Source organism: Lissotriton helveticus, chromosome 5_1 (genome assembly GCF_964261635.1).
Source record: "Lissotriton helveticus chromosome 5_1, aLisHel1.1, whole genome shotgun sequence".
Classification (NCBI taxonomy): domain Eukaryota; kingdom Metazoa; phylum Chordata; class Amphibia; order Caudata; family Salamandridae; genus Lissotriton; species Lissotriton helveticus.
In genome coordinates this window covers 2,062,885,262-2,062,905,773 of record NC_136065.1, presented here as the reverse complement: position 1 = coordinate 2,062,905,773, position 20,512 = coordinate 2,062,885,262, and the positions used below count along the sequence as shown (strand labels likewise).

The 20,512-nt window shown below is 45.1% G+C and overlaps 1 protein-coding gene across 13 annotated transcripts in view; it reads right to left on the bottom strand.

Moving 5' to 3' along the window:
• The window catches only part of PRRC2A (proline rich coiled-coil 2A), a 1,857,131-nt gene extending 1,838,100 nt beyond the window's left edge, over positions 1-19,031 (bottom strand). For all 13 annotated transcript variants that reach the window (XM_078645954.1, XM_078645958.1, XM_078645955.1 and 10 more), the window contains exon 1: positions 18,792-19,031. The gene's annotated coding sequence lies outside the window, so the exon portion shown is untranslated. The remainder of the gene's footprint in view (positions 1-18,791) is intronic.
• Between the last annotated feature and the right edge of the window lie 1,481 nt (positions 19,032-20,512).

The following is a 20,512-nucleotide window of genomic DNA, read 5'->3' as shown; positions in this document are numbered from 1 at the left end:
CTGCGGGGAAAAAGATTCGGGTAAACGTTGTTTACCCACTACAACGCATGTCACTACAATGCAGGCATTACATCGCAAGTCATTACAATGCGTATCATTACAACGCATAGTACCCTTACACTATTCAACACTTACCCAACTGTTGCACTCACTGGAGTTAGAATAGTAATTTTTACCCCAATACTGTCCAACACTTACCTTAAATGCGATGTAATGGTATGCATTGTAATGGTATGCGTTGTAAAGGTATAACGCGAACTAATATTATGCATTGTAAAAGGTAGTTTCTGAAAATGCGATGTAATGGCATGCAATGTAAAAGAATGTGTTGTAAAAGATGTTCCGATGTAAAAACTGCGTTGTAAAGGCATGCATTGTAAATGTATGCGTTGATACGTCATACATTCGACTGGAGGGGTGGGGCGATTCGGGATCAGAATTGGGGCTAATATGAGGCAGGACATGGCATAGTGTAGAGTTTGTTGGACAAATTCTACAATGTGGAGTAAAACCATGAGTGCCATTCACAAAGTACTACTTCTCAGCGCAATCAGCACAGAGGACTAGCTACATGAGGTCTGAGGATTCTATGAACATTTTCCAAGCAACCACCTGAGGAGACGAGGACTGACCTGGGCCCAGCGGCACTTGTAGGTTAATGAATTTAAAAAAATTAAGTAAACATCTTTGTGGGGCTAGAAAGGAAATCCAGCAACCTGCATGCATTTGAAAAAGCCTCTTTTGCGCTGCAAGCTAATAACGTCACTGAGCAACAAGTGGGGAAGGGCCGCATGTGAACAGGCAAAACACACATTTTCTGAGAGTGCTCCTTAGATGCTTTTTCCTCTGAAAATGCAACCCCGAGAAATCATCAGGCAGCACAACGACTGCGGCATTGTCAGCTGTTTTCCAAACCGAGGGCACATGGAAAGGTCTGGCAGGCCGCAAGAGCCCTGCGGGCTTTACTTTGAGTACCACGGCCCTAGAACAATCTTACACTACACCAATATCTCTACTATACACCCCATCTGTATCCCTCCACCCTCCAAGAGATATGCTGCTTTATAAGGTTTTTTTATCTGTACTCCTAATATTTACCTTAACCTTTGGTGAACTAGACCTCTATATGTTTGTCCATCAGACCTCTCGTGTACTCTATCTAGTGCCACTAAGTTTTGGATCACAGGTTTATAAATAAACCAAATACAATTAAAATAAACAATTCAAATGCACACATAGGTGGCTTGCAAAGTCACTACATTATTATGGAGCAGAGAAATGAATGCACAAAAATCTGCATCTATATAATGTTCTAGGCAACGATGCTTCTTAATCTAGGTTTCGGGCTAAACATAGCACCGAATCTGCCCTTATTGAGGTCACTGACAACATTCGCATGGCCATAGACAATGGTCAAGCAGCACTCTTGGTGCTGCTTGACTTGTCAGCAGCGTTTGATACTATCTCCCATCAGATTCTACTGGACAGACACCATGACATAGGCGTTCGAGGGATGGCACTGAAGTGGGTTACCAACTTTCTGACAGACAGAACGCGGACCGTCACTATGGCAACCTTCAAATCCACCACTACCAAGGTTAGCAAGGGGGTCCCGCAAGGCTCCTGCCTGAGCCTGACCCTCTTTAACATTTAGGTCATCCCCTCTAGCCAGACTCATGAGATCTTTGGGATTCACCCAGATTTCTTATGCTGACGACACCCAGGTACTACTCACATTTGATGAAAACAGATCGAACGTATGTTCTCAGAAGGCATGAAATCCATCGCTGCCTGGATGCGGGCCAACTATTTACAACTCAATGCTGGCAAATCTGAAATCATGCTGTTTGTAGGAGCTGCCACTTATTGGTCGCCTACCTGCCCCAACCCCTAAAGAAGTGGTCAAGAACCTGGGTGTTCGGATTGATCGCAAACTTAACCATGATACACACGCCAGCACTACTACAGGCTCTTGCTTCTACATCCTTGGCCTCCTGCAAAGGATCTTCCCCCTCTTACCCTCATCCACCAAGAAAGCGCTTATGCAGGCCTTGGTACTTAGTAGACTTGACTACTGTAAGGCCCTCCTATTTTCAGCTAATGAAAATGCCATAAATGAACTTCAGGTAGTGCAGAATACTGCTGCCCGACTCACTGTCAACGCCCCCGCTAGAACACCATCGGCACCCATCCTGAACCAACTCCATTGGCTCTCAATAAGAAAGAGGGTAAAATTCAAAATAGGCTGTATTATTTATAAAGCCCTCAATGGTCAAGGCCCCTCGTATCTCTCTAACAAGCTCTCTTCCTACACCCCTGCACGGACTCTTAGGTCCAGCACGGAGCATCTGCTCAGCACCCCCAGAGTCAAAAAGGCACGCAGCTGTGGCAAAGCATTCTTTTATCTCGCCCCGGTATTTTGGAATAATTTGCCCTTTCATCTACGTTCTGGACAAAATCTGGCCCAATTCAGAAAGATGCTAAAAACCCACCTCTTCAAATTTTCCCCTGGTCTCTGATGCTCCCCACCATCTAAAGCGCGAGATACCATCATGGGTGATTCAGTGCTAAACAAGCCAATACATTTCAGAGTTTGAATTCAAATGTTTAACTTCTTCCATTATATTCGCAGCACTTGGTATGAAAAGAGTCCTTTTTACTTCATGCTCATTTATACTGTCTATGTACATAGTATTTTCCTGGTGTTATAACAACAAAGGGTTAACAGGGATAGGCTATGACCATCTGGCGCCACCCCCTTTTCTGGGCTCAATAAGTACCCTCGTCACTTGCAGCAATGTATCATGTGATCAAGCCTCTGGCTAGAGGCAAAACGCGTAATGCGGGCTTGCTGGGTGTTATGTTTAAAGAAATAAAACACCGATTACGCACCAGAACTGGGTTTGACTTGTTCGTCTTGAAGGTCTAAGCAGATTGACTGAGATGCAGGAGCGTCGGACGGAGTGAATGGAATATATATATATATATATATATATATATATATATATATATATATATATATATATATATATATATATATGAGGTATGTCAAGCTCCTTCGTCCACAAGCGCTGCAGTCCGCCACACAAACGAACAGGAACCAACGAGACCCAAATTGCGGTGCAAAGTTATTTTATTAGTTTAAACCCAGCACCAGTCCGCCACGACGCGTTTCGGCTAAAACGTAGCCTTGTTCACATGACAACGTCACGAGGGCTGGCCACCCTTTTAAAGTGCATGATAGCCATCACATGATACGAAAATAGAAGAGTTACTATGATGTTGTAAGTAAACTCGCACATGTCTTTCAAAATTACAGCCTAAATGCTAGTTATTTGCACAATATTGCACATATTAAAATAATGTCAATAAAAATCTGTACAACTGAATGCAAAATACAAACTTCCACCCCACATTGATAATTCCTATAGAGTCCCTATTACCAAAATTTCATATATACACATCAAATCCCAATGGTTTACTCAAAAATTGATAAAAGCTCAAAAAGGACATATAAAAGTTAAAAACATAAATATTAACATTTAAAACCATGTCCTGATGGTGGAACTCATTCCTAGGTTTGTATATAGTTGTCCTTATTAGCAACTAAATCAATGTCTAGCGTATACAGTACAGTTGACTAATGTGCAAATAGCAAAGCTTGTGCAAAATGTATCTAAGTTGATATATATACACACAGATGGCTAAAAAAAGTGCTACCATAAAGTGAAAATAGTGATACTGCATACAATGTGATTAAAATCAGTTACATAATAATCGAATACGAGGCGTCTAGGGTACACGATAAAATTTTAGGTCAAATACAGATACAGAAAGGCAATGTAAACCTAGGTTACATATAACAACAGACAGAATTCATTATAGATAGGTGTGGCAGTCCTCCCCAGTGTTCAGGCCCTGTGGTACCTTGGTATCTAGAAGAATAATGTAGCGCGTTTCTAATTTACGCAACAGGGACTCTCTATCACCTCCTCTCCTCTGGGGAGGAACACAATCTATCACAAAATAAGACAAGAGGGAAGCATCTTTGCCGTGGCACTTATCAAAGTGCCGGGCAACTGGATATGAGGTGTCCACGTTACTAATTGCTCGCAGATGTTGGAGAATGCGCTTGTGGACCTGAAGCCTCGTACTGCCCACGTATCTTAGCCCACAAGGGCACTCCAAAACATAAACTGCAAACTCTGTCTTGCAGTTAAGCTTGTGTTTAATCTTGATTGGGAATGGCGACAATGGTGTTTTCACTTCAGTTTTGCTAACGCCATTCTTACAAGCCTTACAACTCGAACACCTCAAAAAGCCCTTACTCTCGTTAAGCCAAGTTCCCATCACAACCTCTGGGCTGCTAAACACCAAGCTATCCTTCATCGACCTAGCTTTACGGTATGCTATACTGGGGAATTTTGGAATAACTGGACCCAAAATAGGATCCTCAGACAGTAAGGACCAATTCTCCTTAATGATTTTGTAGATGCTATTATGCTGGTTACTGTAACCCATAATCATCCTTGTTACCCCTTGTGAGTCCTTAATCTGGGTTTTTGAATTAGTCACTCCTGAGCCCAGGAGTGACAATCTGTCCGTTCTATTAGCCTTAAGAATTGCCACATCAATGGCCTCTGATTTATAGCCTCTAAGAAGGAAACGAGATTTACAGTGGAGTTGAGCCATCCGGCACTCTTCCTCACTGCTGCAGATCCTCCTGACACGGAGCATCTCCCCGTAGGGTATGCTCCGTATCAGGTGCGCTGGATGATGGCTCCCAGCATGCAGCAATGTATTGCCTGCAGTGGGCTTTCGATGCAACCTAGTTTGAAGGCTGCCTGCCTGGACGTAAATCTCAACATCAAGGAACACTATAGAAGTTGCACTGATATTGCTGGTAAAACGGATGTTAAGATCATTATCATTCAATTTCTCAATGAAATCTATCACCTCCGTCTCAGTGCCCTCCCAAATAAAAATCAAATCATCAATAAACCTTGACCAAAGTTTTACCTTTGTATTCATAATGGCCAAATGTTCTTGCCACAGGACCTGCTCCTCCCAGTACCCCATGTGCAAACAGGCATAACTGGGAGAGAAGCAGGCCCCCATAGCCACTCCCCTGGTTTGAAGAAAAAGTTGGTTGGCAAACAAAAACATATTGTTCTCTAAGCAGATTGCGATCATGTCTATCAGCATCTTAGAGTGATCTTGGAAACAAGTTGGTCTTTTCCCAAGAAAATGCTGTACTGCTCTCATACCATCTTGGTGAAATATACTGGTATATATATATATATATATATATATATATATATATATATATATATATATATATATATATATAATAAGTAGGCTTAGAATGCAAGCAGAGGGTCAGAGCTGATTTGCATATAGCCAGTGTCTAACCTAGGGTGGTGTGGAGTGCAAAAAACGATGGATTTAGGCCCAGATCCTTGTACTGGGGTGAATGTATGACATTGTTCTGCATTCTGTCCATCAACTGTGTTTTTTGCAATTTTCACCCCGAGTGGGCCGGGTATGCTCAGACGTGAGTCCCAGGCTCTCCACACCACTGGAGTCAAGCTATTCAGGCTGATGAAGGCTGACAGCCAGAAACCGGTCCTTGGATGCTTGATTCCGGTCTGGGAAAGACATGGCTTGGTAGTTCGGACTGGACTGTTCCCATGAGGCACAGGGTCAGAGCATAAAGCCAGTGTCTAACCTAGGGTGGAATGGAGTGCAAAAAAACAATGGATTTAGGCCCAGATCCTTGTACTGGGGTGAATGTATGACATTGTTCTACATTCTGTCCATCAACTGTGTTTTTGCAGCTCTGAATAAGCAGGCAATTCTAGTCTGCAAGTCTACAAATATCCGCTTTAAATCGTTCTATAAATGAATTATGTTTGACGCTATTTTTGGAGAAAAGCGAATTTAATACACACACAAAACAAGCTGTCGCCATTGCGGAAGATGCTTGTTTACATTGCGCTTTCTCCCCCACAAAAGTGCATACACCGAGTAATGAAGGGTAGAGTGTCACACCGCCAGTAAAGCATCCAGTCTAGGTGGGAGTAGAAAAATGTAGACAGGGTGGTAACCAGGAGGGACTAAAAAGCCTCCCGAGCAATAACACCACGTTAAGCATACTAGGTGACGCAAAATGACACGCACCAATGGGAAACACGGGCGGAACCCAAAGCAAACTTCTGGAACCATTTTGATTCCAAGAAGTCCTTGCATGGTGAGAGTAGCGCATGCGTGCTGCCAACGCCAGGCGAGACCAAAAAAAGTGGTCAATTGGACAGCTGGACAAGACGTGGTACAAGGTGATTAACCAGAAAGTCAATGGTATCAGGGTGTCCAGTTTCTACCTCGAGCTGAAGTCGACAAGCGGGCAGCATATGTTGACATTCTCACCAGGAACCACATGAAAGTGAAGAGAAATTGAAAGGCTCGCTATGAACATTGTGTGCATCAATTTTGATCCCAATGCTACTCAATGCAGATGGATATTTTTTTTGTTTCACAGAATATTGAGACAAGTGTCATACAATACCATCATCAAATTTGGCAATTCTGTTTGCTTAGCAATTACCCCAAAAAAAAAAAAAAGAAAGAAGATCAAAGGTCCGTAAAGTTAAATGCATAGAATGGGACAAAGCAAGAACCCCAACCCTTGAGTATGCCATAATTTTAGTCTCCAACTGATCAATGACAAAAGCTTGGGAATTTTAGAACATACAACAAATTATTGTTCTTAAAAGAAAAGATATTTTTTAAGCTTAAAAGTACTAACTTTCAATACTAGATTCAGAATAAAGTCTCCATCCTTTAAAAATAAAAAAGGCAGCACCTGGTATAACAAGGACTGCAGAACAGCTAAATGTAACTTAGTGCATGCAATAAAGTAAAAATCAGACGTCTATAAGAGGAGTCAGGCAAGCATATAAAACCACTAGCAGTGGCTCGGAGAAAAAGGGACAAGCAAAACTGGCAGGACTTACAGCAGTAAAGAAGAGGCATTGTAATATTGTCTGGCATCTACTGGCCAATGGGAACCAAAACACAGAACAGAGTTAAAAATTACATCCAACTAAGGTCTGGTTTAACCACTTCACGGAGCTAAGCAAACACACTAGGGAGACAAATATTAACGGAGTATCCCAGGGAATGTGCCTCATTTGTGGGCCAGCTTGCGATAGAGCGCTAAACTACACTTCGTGCAATAAAAAGCTTAATTCCAGGAGCAGCGCTGGGCCATGACAGAATACCCGGAGACATTTACTTCAAGGAATCTGACAGGTGGTCAATTTACATAAACGTAAAAACTAACACTACACTAGGGGGGGGGGCGCAGCTACATCAAGTACCTGGTATGGTGCGGAAATAATCCCCATACACAAGGAAGGGATTTGGGGTAATCCATCCAACGACAGGTCAAATAGCCTGTAGTTTACAAAGTCTTATGCTGCCACTTCCTTGATAAATTACACCAATGGATGGAAGAAAGCAACACTCTCTACCTTGCAAGCAGGCTTTAGGAGAAACAGCATAGTTGACCAGGTCTTCCGATTCTGTACTTTATACTAGAAAACTTAAATAAGGGCCACTTGTAGGTTGATTTTGAGGATCTGAAATCTCCATTTGATTTAGTACCATGCAAAAAAAACTCTAGATTGCTCTGGTAGGAATGGGGGTTCCTTGGCGTATACTCTCAATATTTCTTTGTTAGCACAATGGGAATTATGCTCAGGTGCCCTGGGGCAAACCAGGGTGAACTGACATAAAACCTCCAGGTCAAAAGTGGAGTGCGACAGAGATGCATCCTAGGCTCCTATTTTCCTTGCATTTAAACAATCAAGTTGCACACCTCGATGCTTTTGAAAATGACTCCCCAAAATGTGCAAGTAGTTAAGTTCCTGTATTACACTTTGCAGACAACATTCTGCAGATTTAAAAAAAAAAACATGATGGCTACAACCTTTGATCAACTACTTTGTGCAGTTTTGCACTGAGTGCAGGTTGGAAGTACATTCATCAAAAACAAAATATTATTAAGCTGCATAAATCATATAGTGGGAAGATATTCATGGGTGGAGAAAACCTTGAAAGGGTACACCATTTTGAATACTAAACAGTAAGAATGACTTGGGCTAAACACAATAGCAAGAGTTTCATAAAAATCCAACAGAACAGCTCTGGTATTTGTTTGTATAACTTTATTCAATACAATATCATAAAAGTTTTGTTGTTTTGCTTTGTTTAAAAACTTTAAAAGACGGGCTAAAAACAATAGCAAGAGTTTCATAAAAATCCAACAGAACAGCTCTGGTATTTGTTTGTATAACTATATTCGATACAATATCATAAAAGTTTTGTTGTTTTCCTTTGTTTAAAAACTTTAAAAGACATGTTAAAAAAGCATTTACACAATAAAACTATGATATGTTACAAAGTTCATCCATGGTATGAAATACACACATTTTATGGCACAGATTAATTGATCATACATTGATAAACATAGATACAGAGCAGTATGTCATAAGAGGACAAAATCTACGTCAATTCGGGATAGCAATGTTAATGTTAATGTTATAGTGATTTGTATAGTGCGCGGCTGCCCCAGCCAAGGGGCGTCCCGGCGCTGCAAGCAGACAGAATGAAGAGAGTTGGAGGTGCAGAGAGAAGAAAAAAATTATTGGAAGAGAATCTGCGACTCCACAGCCGATGGTTGAGTCTTCTCACGCAATTTCGTCTTTCTCAACCAGGCACAACCCAAAATATTTGGCCAGCCCACATGTTAGGCTTGGAATCGCGGTCTCCGATCCCAAAATGCGCAGCGCTACCCTATAATCTCTACAACCCAGGTTGGAACAAACTGGTTTCAGCCACCTCCTCCTCGTCTGGTCATACGCAGGGCAGGCGAAGAGGAAGTGGGCAACCGATTCCGTGGGCAAAGGACAACCCGGGCACCCCAAAACACTGCCCCCCTCCCCCATGTTCCTCCAGCCTATTTTGAAATCATTTACTGGTAGGGTGCCAAACTGAAACTTCAGGTATAAAGCCCTATCTTTCGGGTATTCAATGAGGTCCAGAAAGGTTTCTAGTTTAGGCACTGGCTTAACTCTCAAAAAGGATTCTGTCAGCGATCCACAGTTCTCGGTTCTGGTTTCGACTTCCGCCACCCAATCCCAGTATGCCTTTTTTACCACTGCTTTAGGCGGTGGCTCTTGGCTTATCATGTTTCTCCCAATCCGATATCTCCCACTAGTTGTTTCAAGTTGGATAGCCAAGCTATCTTTTTGCCAGTGTCGAGTTCAATCAGTTCGGTAAGAGCGATGGCATAGTGGCGCAACTCGGGGGACCTTCTAAGCCGCGTCCAAAACAACAAGGGACGCAATCTTGCCACCTCATTACTTGGAAGACTCCCCAAATCATGGCGGAGCGGGACTAGTCGGGTCGATGGGGGAAGCGAGAGTAGGTCTCTAAAAAACTTGTTCTCTGACCTGACCAGGTCTGTAACTTTCTCAAAGCCCCACAGCTCTGCTCCATGTAGCGATGAGGGGAGGGCTTTTCCCTCATAGATCTTAATAGTAGGGCCTACTGGGTGGCTATAAGAGAGGCACTGATGTTTAGCGATGGCTCCTGCTACTCGCTTGTGATTAAGGAGCATCTTGGCCAGGTGAGAGGACCAGTTCATCCTATTGTTGATTCTTACTCCCAAGTAGTCGAAGGCTTCTACGAGTTCCATGGGGCAGTTGTTCAGTCTGAGATTATTTTTAACGTTTTTAGATGGTGCCAGGGCCATAAGTTTAGTTTTAGATGTGTTTATAGTTAAACCTCTGGCGTCACAGAACTGAGCGAAGCGGTCAAGCAATTTTTGTAGCCCCATGGGGCTTTTTGAAATCAAGAGAGTGTCGTCCGCAAAAAGTAGCGTTGGATTTTTTTCCCCAGCCAGGGTTGGTGCATCGGCCCCGTCCTCCCTCAAATGGTCCACCACCCCGTTAACAGAGAGAGAGAACAGGGTCGGGACCATAACGCAACCCTGGCGGACCCCTCTGTTGACCGCTATCCTCTCAGTCAGTTGGCTCTGATTGCCCCATCTGACTCTCGCATAATTCCCATCGTGGAGACGTTTAATGAGTTACAAGATTGGGGCGGGAGCACCGAGGTCAGACATGGTCTGCCATAGCTTGGCCCGAGGGACCAGGTCGAAGGCCGTTCTTAGGTCAATAAAAGCCAAATACAGGCTACCCTTCTTGATCCTAACAGATTTCCAGCAAAGAGCAAGAAATCTGAAGACCTGGTCGATTGTGCCAATCCCCTGTCTGAACCCTGCATGGAATTGAGACAAAATGCCCTCCTCGTCGATCCATGACCTTAATCTGACCAGTAAGACCCTGCCAACCACTTTCTGGATCACATTGATCAAACTGATCGGTCTGTAGTTGGCAGGGTCCTCCCGGTCCCCCTTCTTGTAAATGGTCACTACCAAAGCCCCCTTCCATGAATCGGGGACTGGGTGGCAGCACGCCACGAGATTGAGGATTCGGGGTATGAAGTAGGCCCAGAGATCTTTGTCATGTAGCAAGAGGTCACCGGGGATGCCATCGGGACCGGCGGCCTTGCCCGGGGCAATTGTTGCGATTGCCGAGAACACCTCAATTAGCCCAAACGTTTCCCCCTGGGGAGTTGGCCCTGGGTTGGTTGACCTCATCTCTTGCTCCATGGATATATCCCCAGCCTCACAGGAATATAGAGCATGAAAATGGTCAAACCATGTGATTTGCCACCGGGTCGGCCCCATTTCTGGCCTCAGTGCTAATTAGGTCCCAAAATCTAGTGGAATCTTTCAACGCGGCAGGAGATTTCAGTTCTTGCCAGTGTTTTTCCTCCCATAAACGTTTGGCAACGGCGACCGTTCGGTAATACATTTTTCTTGCCATGATTATACTAGGTTGGTCTTTTGCTCTTAGGGCCTTTGTCAGTTCTTGTCTCCCTGCCCTACAAGCCCCAGAGTACCATGGAGTTGTGGCCTTTGGGCGAGAGGACTTGCAACCATCTTTCTCCTTAACCAGAAAGGGCTCACCTTTCGTCCCCATGGCCTTGTTGTAAACTTTTGTAAGCTGGGACTCCAAGGGTGTCACTGGGAGGGAATTCATTATTTCATCCAGTTCCAGGATACTAGAATTAACAACACCCTTGATATTTCCCAAGGTGAGTTCCTGGGTTGCCACCTTGTTCCATCTCAGATGACGACAGGAGTTAGAAGGAATTACCTCCCTAGTCTGCTGTCTCAAGGGGCCAGACAGTTCCATGGAAGTAGTATCCTGTGCACGTCTCAGCTGCATACATAGTGGGTTGTGGTCACTATTGCACCTAGGGACCACCTCCATGTCAATAAGGTCGGCCCATGACCCCACATCAAGCATTATATAGTCAATGCGTGATGGAGATCTAGAGCTATTATAAGTAAAAGCTCCTGTTGGATCAGATCTAGTTCTGCCATTCGCTGCTCTCAGATTGTGCTCAAGCGTTAAGGCGTTTATTTGGACCGCTCTCTGGGTCCATCTCTTAATCGGTGCCAGAGTAAGTTGAGGGATAGCCCACCTTGAATCCACGTCCCCTATACCCAGGATATCTTCATTGCACAGGGGTTCAAAGGTGCTGTTGAAGTCGCCAGCAACAATAATCCCCGTGTTTGTATTTATAGGCGACAGTTCAGTATCAAGAACTGATATAACGAAGCTTGACTGGGCACCCGTAGACCCTCTTGCATAAATATTAAAGCTTTCCAAGGGTTTGTTAACCTCATTCCCTTTCACTGAGATATGTAAAATGTCCTGAGATAGAGTGTTATGCTGCAATACTTGCAGGTTCAACTCAATGCTCAACCAAATGGTGAGCCCCCCTGATGGGCGCCCTCTACCTGATGTAATTGCGGGGATGTGGTATGTAGTGAAGCCTGGCTTGTATAGAGGGACCAGGCTCCATGTTTCCTGGAATAGAATGATGTCATAGTTTCCTATGAAATCATTCCAGTCCTGGTCAGCTAGATTTCTTTGCAGGCCAACTATGTTCCAAGATGGAAACCGGATTACCCCCAGTGTTTTCTTACTGGTGTTATCATTGCTAGTTAGCTCTCTTCCCGTGCTGGTATCCTTACCAACCAACAGCTCACTACTAATCGCGGGGTCTGCAGCGACTCGGTCTTGGGAAGCCAGACACGGGTACAAATCAGAGCCCAAGGGAGTAGTATATGTGCTCTCTAGTCAGTCATTTTGGCATAATCCGGAATCATCTGGTACACGGCCTGTGACCACAAAGGAAACCGGCGAATCTGGGTGGAGGAATGCTCAGGAGGTGATGTTCTATAGTCCAGGGTTAGTAAGTTCTCAGCTATAGTCGGGTCAAAAAATTCCAACTCCACACAGTCCGTTGTCGAATCAGCCGTACATATCCGCCTTACTCTCATCATGTCCTCTCTGATGACAGGCCTGCACCCTCTAGTGTGCCTCAGCCAAAGAATTGATTTATTGTGAATTGACTCCTTGGTTTCGTAGCCCCCTACCATAGCCAGTTTGGGGACATGGGTCATGTACACAATTGGCCACTCAGTAAAGATACTCATGCACCCAAGGTAGTTGGGAACCTATTGGCTTCTACAATGGAGCGGGCCACTGATTGCTGGGGTCTTATAGATGGAGCATGTCCTTTGGGGGCCCTGCTGGCGAGCTTCTACTCACCGAATCTACGTGGGAACCAGAGGTACCTGTTACACCTTTAACCATCCCACCACCCGTTGGCTTAGTAATCAGAGGGGTGGCAACCACTGACGAGAATGTTCTATGTCGGTCAATGGTTGCCACCTTAGCGATGTTTGGATGGCCCCGTGGGAGAAGGACAAAGGGGGGGTCGGAGTTTCTGGTCTTTATCCCTTGTACCAGACCCTCCACCTTCACAGTTAGGGTTGCCACCAGCCTATCCAGGATCTGAATCCTCTCCAAAAACTCTTACTCGATGTTCCTGCACGATCACCACAAGGTTCCCCCCTCCATTGTCTCCATCACAATTGCCCCTCAATGTTGCTTCAGTTATTTCCACCATAGCTACGTACTCTGGATCCAATGGAGCAAACCTATTGGAGCATGGAACCAATTGAAGCACGGCTTGTTCCTGACCCGGCCCCCCACCGGGCCCCTGCTCCGATGGACCCTGAGTGGCAGGATCGGGACCTGGACCTGCCACAGACAAAGCACCATGGATCTGCCCCTCAGGATTCCTACTCTTAAACACAGCGGGAATGCACTTTTTTTTGTGGCTTGGATGCGGCCCCAGGGGATTTGTGCAGGGAAGTGGCTAAGTTTGCGCTGCCATTGTTAACTAGGGCTAATTCACAATCTGCCACTATGTCCTCGATTCTAGTCAGTACACAGTTCATAGCAGCATGGGACGTTTGTTTTGCCTTTTTCCCCTTTTTGCTGGCAGGCACGCCCCCTCCCTCCATAACCTTCCGTTTTCCCATCACTGGCAATGAAGAAGATGAAAGGGAACAGCACTTAGGCAGCAACGAAGAATTAGCCAACGGGACAATAAAAAGTTACAGGGGATGGGATACAATCCATTTTGAACTGAAGCAATGACTTGATAGCAGGCACGAATGGTCAAGCAGAGAGGGATACCATCCTCTCCTTGGGTCCTCAGATTTACACACACGAACAAAACAGTACCTTTAATGTCCCATGGCAGCAATCGGCAAGTGCAAAGGGGGGTGGCCCAGCCCGGCCTTCTCCGGCCACAGACGGCCCGCCCTTTGCCCGCGCGCGTCCCGCGCTTTGGGAGGGGCGGGCCGGCTTTAGTGCCACCGGCGCCCTCCTGATGACGTCGCAGCGCGCGCCTCGAGCAGCCCCCTGGGGGATGTAGTGAGGGGGGCTGCGAGTGCTAGCGCGGAAGAGCAGGGTCCCGGGCAGGGAGCCAGAGCAGGCAGCAAATGGCCGGGTGGACTCCCGGAGCCGTTCCCCTCACGGCGTCAATGAGGCTGGTGAGTGAACCTGGTGTAGATGAGCGCGTCTGGTATTTGTAAATGTTTAAAACCGCATCCAGATCAGTGTTCTATGCCCCCCACATTGAAGTGTCAAAGCCCTGGGAGGTTCATTTAATGGAGCTGAATAGAAATTCTCACACCTAGGCGATTTTACCACAATCCAGAATAAATGTTTGTGCGCCTTTACCAATCTCCCTCAGAGAACTCCACTGCTTTTCGCACCTTTTGAACTGGGAGTATGAAGAATTTGAATTCAAAGGCCAATCTGAGACCTAGGTCATACTGGCGGAGGCTGAGGTACACTCCTGAATTACAGCCATATTGCACAGCTTTGGGGGAGATCATCTCTCTTGATAAGCAAAGTAAAATCCCCTGGATAAGAAGTTAACAATCAATGCTTGTATCACTTGGTTTTCAAAAAACTGAAGTGAAAAGATGGGATCCGGATGGTTATCTTAAGATCAAATAAAGGAAACGTACTGGAAATGTGTGTCGGAAAAACAGTTCACGAATTCCCGACTCAGGACTAGCTGCTGCTTTCTTTGATATCAAAGGTATTGGATCTGATGACAACACTATTCCAAAGCGGAAACGACGCACCTGCCTGTGGGACAAAAATAAAGTCAACTGAGCGATTCCAGATCTTGTGCACAAGAGCGTTTATTATTGTGGTGCTTATGATAACTGAACGCAGATCAAAGCAGTAAATGTCAACATCCCATAAAGCACCAACAGGAGAGCATAAACAAGCACACAAAAAACAGCTGTTGCCACAAGGGCACATTGGGATTCCACCAACACACAACTAAAATAAAGACTGATCCAAAAAACAAAAGCGTACACTCAGGCCTCAACCTCAGAGAACCGTAGCTGGAGCACCTGTTGTACGACATGCCCAAAACTGTGCTCATTTAGAATTCAAGAAGTAGCAGAAGTGTGTTGTATTTCTACAAGTTACGGCCATACGGAGAGCCGCGGGATTCAAAAGAAGAATCAGAGGTGTTTGTTAAGCACAGAGTTGCTGAAATATTGCCTGGATCACGTTATAAGGAGACATTGCATATCTTTGGGAATAATGAGCTGAAATTGTGGCGCATGGGATACTTGTTCACAACTCAGGGGGACCGAGTTGCGACTGATTAGGATATCAGATATTTTTCTACCCAGGCCACCATATTGGCCGGGACGGAATTACAACCGGCTAGAAGGCTAGATGTTTGCCACACCAGTGATACAGCCCTGATGAAGTCCTGCCCTGTAAGAGACGAAACACGTGTTGGCGGAATCAACTGGAATAAAGACTGAAACTATAACAAGAAGAGAAATTGTCACTGCATTATATTTTGTGATAAGCATTATGAAATTGAATTGTGTGCTAGGACATTGTGAAATTGTTTGTGGGATCTCCTGTTGGGATCCGATTGATGGGGTTGTGGATGATAACCCCCTCCCTAGGAAGACTAGTAACCCGATCTTGCACTCCGCCACACCCCTTTTAACGATACCAGCCAGTGCCTATTAAATAATTTTTTCTAAACACCAGGCCAGGTATCTTTTAATTTTAATTTCACTGTTTATCACTTTTGACCTCACTGACACTCACTCCATCATCACTCACATAGTACTCACAAGTAAAAGGTGCTCCGGCGTAGCCGCTTGTCGCAGCACTGCCCCGTCCCGCAGCGGGGGCGGGAAGACCCCGATGATGAAGCATGACACCAAGGGCCCTTTTGGTGTGTGAGGGGTATTTTAACACACTGAGTGTATTCCAACACCATCGGAATATGTATTGTATATTTGTTTCAGGTGGTCTCTGTTGATTATTTAAGCGTTCATAAGAGGAGGATTAGCCCACCGCGGTGCCTTGTCGCACCACCTCTTCACTCCCTTTTTTGATATTTTTGTGTACAAGGGGATAGTCACTCGACAGAAAGCTTACCTCTAAGTAAAATGTATACTGTACTAAACTATCTTCATGGAGACCACGGCAGTACTGTGCACATCAACACCAATAGCCACATATGGATAAATGACAAAAGCAGAGTGCAGCTGCGACCACAAATGTACAAGTGCTCCGCTTACTAATGTGCATACTCGTAATTTATTGCAGCCAATACTGCTCATTGTACAATACCCTCATTTCACAGCCTCCATCCAGCGCCCATATGTTAGTAAAAAGTACAATGGCAATTGTATGGCTATGCAAGCTCATGACCTACTGGTTAAAACATACTTCGAACAAAGCTGGCTATATCAGTCACAATCATACTATGAATCCACAGAAGATCATAATGCATATGAAAAATAGAAAGAAAATAGCTTGTCAGCTAAAGTGTACCTAGCTACAGAATGGCATGTTTATTTGAAGTTTACAAGCATGCATCCAATAAGACGGATATACACTTCGCTTGAGTGCAGCGGCTGCTAACTGAAAGCATACACATTATTAAAAGTAATAGAAAGGGATGAGAAAGCATCCCAACAAACACTAGAAGGGGCGTCTGTTTACAAATTGCAGTAATTTAGTTGGACGCCATATCGAAGGATTTGTTACACCCCCAGAGAGTTCGGGCTGTGATCTTAGAATTTTTCTCGGACCACCAATCCATTTACCAACCGAATAATTTATTAACAAGGGTAGGGGGGGGGATTATAAAGGACTGAATAAACCAAGCGCACAACTACAAACCATGCAACACAAACGTTTGTAACGTTAAATGAGGTCAACTCGGATGGTTATTCCATTACTAATTTGAATATCTGAATAAATAACATTTCAGGGTTTAGAAACTACGGCTTTAACAAACACGAAGATGTCAAACATATATTAAAATGAAAAGCAACTTATTGGGATGTATGCTAAGCATTACAATAAACTTTAAACGAGAATATATAATAGCGCCATCTTTCATTAACGAGCAAAAAGAAACAGTGGAGAAAAATACAGACTAGAATATATAAATCCAGTTTACATTCCAAAAAATATAGTAAAATAACTAATAATAGATACGTGTTGTGATATCGGCACACACAATCCTCAAGCTTCAACTGGCGAGGCAACCAACCCATTTCAAACACTGGTCCATACTTTCAAATTCAACATAAAGAAGACTAGGTAAGAGACTTATGACACGGTGCTGCTTTGGGGAAAAACCTCAGGTGCAGTTAGCAAATGAAAACAAAATGCCAAGAGAAACCTAGTACCTTCAATGAGAGGCAGACCTCGTGCATGTCAACAATCCACCTCACAGTTCATGGCAGAAGGAAGTCAGTGTTTACCTTTTCATGCGGCTCAACCTTGTGTGTATTTTTTTGTAAGGCTATAGGAATCATGTAGCCCAACACGGACACCCATCGCGCATGTTCAAATCCCAATATTCGTTATTCACGTCTGTAAATAAACACCCTTTCTTTCAGCGGCTAGGAGAGAAACTAACATCATTTGAGAATGATGCACAATTGAAAAACACACCAATCGCTTCAAAAGGCACATTAGATAGGAATTGACCGGTAGTTGACTACAGCTATAATATGTTGTTGAATGGTAGGGGCGGTCAGGAAACTCCATTTGTAAGAGACCAGCATTATAAACGTAATATATGCGCTTTTCATTTTACAAGGAAATAGTTTAAAGATCTGATGTGTTCACTCTCTAGTACGATGGAGCTAAATAAGCATTTACAAGGACTATATGATGAGGTATGTCATTGCCCATTACTGGGTAGGTAGCTTTAACACTACAGCCAGGCAACTCGTATATGAAACCTTTATTCATCGAATCAGTTTTTAAAAATTGAACTTTTCTTCTTCCCATGGAGAGATGGGGCTTAGTGGACTGTAAGACAATTAAATCGGATGTCACCGTGACTGCCCCAGGCGACTGCGAGTGCATATTGCCTAAGGAAGAAATTCCACGTTTAGGTCACTTCCTTCAAAGTGTAACAATTTGAGTACATTGTATTTGGAAACTTAGCAGGAAAGATGGTCGACGTATATACATTTCCATGTTTTGCAGGTTTAACATAAGGATTACACTAATGCCAAAATTCTAATTGCCACAGAAGTAAAGGGTTTAAATAAGCATTACACAGTAATAAACGTGTATTCTAAAAAGAAGCTTGTGCTGCGCAGACTTTCATTTCTCAAATTTAATGGATCCTTCTCGTATGTGTTAAGATGCAAAAATACAGCAGGTTGAGGATAGAAGCAGTCTGTGCAAAAAACAATATTACTGAGTTCAAGCGCAACACTCATCTGCAGGAGTGCGTGTATGTAGGTAGCATCTCCACTCATTGACCAGACATGCGAATCCGATTAGTCATTAATATAAAACAGGTCATGCTGTTCAATATATAGACAGCAGTGCTATCCGCATATCTAGTTTACAGGAAGCGTGGCTGACAACCCGTAACCGCTAAATAAGCGCTACATCTGCATACTGCGCTATAATGCTTTTCTAAAAGAACTGTAAAGCCATGTTATTGTGCACATATATTAACGTGCAGACGGGGCACAGAAAGGTAAAAATCTGTATACTGGGCGTGAAATGAAACTCTGTACATGTATTTAATCAGTCTGAAGTCGTTAAAGAGTCAAAAGGTGCTATGGGGAGATGAACAGTCGATGTTGTTATTCGAACGAAAATCAAAATGGCGACAGAAGATTCCCCCTCCCCCTCTAGACTGTAATGCTGTCCAAATAACGGCTTTCTTCTACCGCGCCAGACTTTCACACGTACCTGGGCCCGTCCAGCCAAGGGAGAGGCTTCCGGGAACACTGTCCCGGGGCGGGGAGGCCTTTCAGGGACAGAGGATGAAGGCGGATTGTCAAAGCTGACGCTATTTTTTTTACTCCCCGTTCTCCCCCCCCCCTTGAACTCTTCCCTGTCTCTTGAGTAGTCTCTCTTCACTGTTGCTCACCCTCCCCGTCTTTCCCAACGGCAATACAGGGAACAGCGCCGCGCGACAGCACGTAATGCAAACAGCTGAGTGCGATGGCACGCATAATTAGCATAATACGGTCGCGAGACTGGTGCGTGGCAGGGAAGAGAAGGCGTGGCGTGGAGGGATATTAGCATAATTAAATAGAAAAAGAGGGACCTGCGGGATATATAACCTGGGTGCCATCTTGTATTGGTTGTGATTGTTATTTAATCTAAAGGGAGTTGGAGGAAGTTGCTTTAGGTAAAACCGTGCTGATCTTTTTACCAGGACAACATCATCGCTATAGTGAAATGGGCTTCCTTTAGTTACCTTACAAGAATAATGGGGTGGGAAAGGGAGGGGCAGTCAGATAGTGCCCATATTTTAATAGCAGTCTGTCACCAAATGATTAATTTGGGGCATGGGTATAGTGCCTGTCAGTGCTACTAATAGGATGAGTTGGTTTTTAGAACCAAGACCGGACAGTTAAAGATCTACACGTAGCGTTTTAAGTTGCTCCCATGAATACACTGTAATGTCCAAGACTGCCCTGCGCAGTCTAGTGTTCACGCACGTAGTCGTGCGCCAGCGCGGACGTGGTACGTGGCGTCCGCGCGTACTATAAAATAAAGGAGGCGTGGTCTCGGGGTTAGTCCGGACCACGCGGAGAAGCAGCAAGGTGTCCGGAGTCCCTCTGTCCAGCGCAGCGTCACCGCGCTGCGCCAGCACTCACAGGGGGGCCCCACAATGGCGACGAGGGCGAAGAGTGCCCACGCTGCGTGAGGAAAGGCTATCTCGCCTGCACCGCCGGTGCGCCCAGGCGTCCCCGACCTCCTGGGACAACACGTGTGTCTGCCGAGTGCGGAGCGGCCGGCCCTGCATCTCCTCGACGGCGCAGGCTGGCCTCAGTGCTTTCTGCCTCCCAGGGGACAATTCGAGTGCTTTCAGCTCTGGCACATGATGGGAGCAGGACTTGTTCAACCCGAGGTACCAGCGCCGTGCATCTGCTCAGGGCCACAGCTACTCCTATGAGCCCCTCCCCCGCGCAATCCCAAGCAGTGCAGCCAGGGCTCCAGCATACTGCCCTCTTCTGGCCACTGAATTGACTTCTCACCTGGCATTACTCACCTGGCTCGAGATCCGCGCCTAGGAGGCAGAGGATTCACACAACCCTCGCCCCACGTGCCAGTGAAGCGGAGGCTAGTCACACTGCGTCATCATGGCGTCCATCCCCCCAATCGAGCCTTTTGTTGTTGACGGGGCCCCAGCATCCCTGGCCCCTCGCTGGAAAGACTGGGTTGAGAGGCTCCAGTTCTACTTTGAAGGAGCGGGAACGGGGCGCGACCGACGCAGGGCGCTCCTATTGCACCTGGGAGGAAAAGATATCTACAGGATATACAAAACCCTGGTAGAGGCCACCCCTCGAACATATGCCACGCTCCTCAACGCGCTCAATGCCCATTTTGAGCCGATGCAGAGTAAGGACTACGAGCGCTTCATCTTCAGGCAAGCGCGTCAGGAAGCGGATGAATCCCTC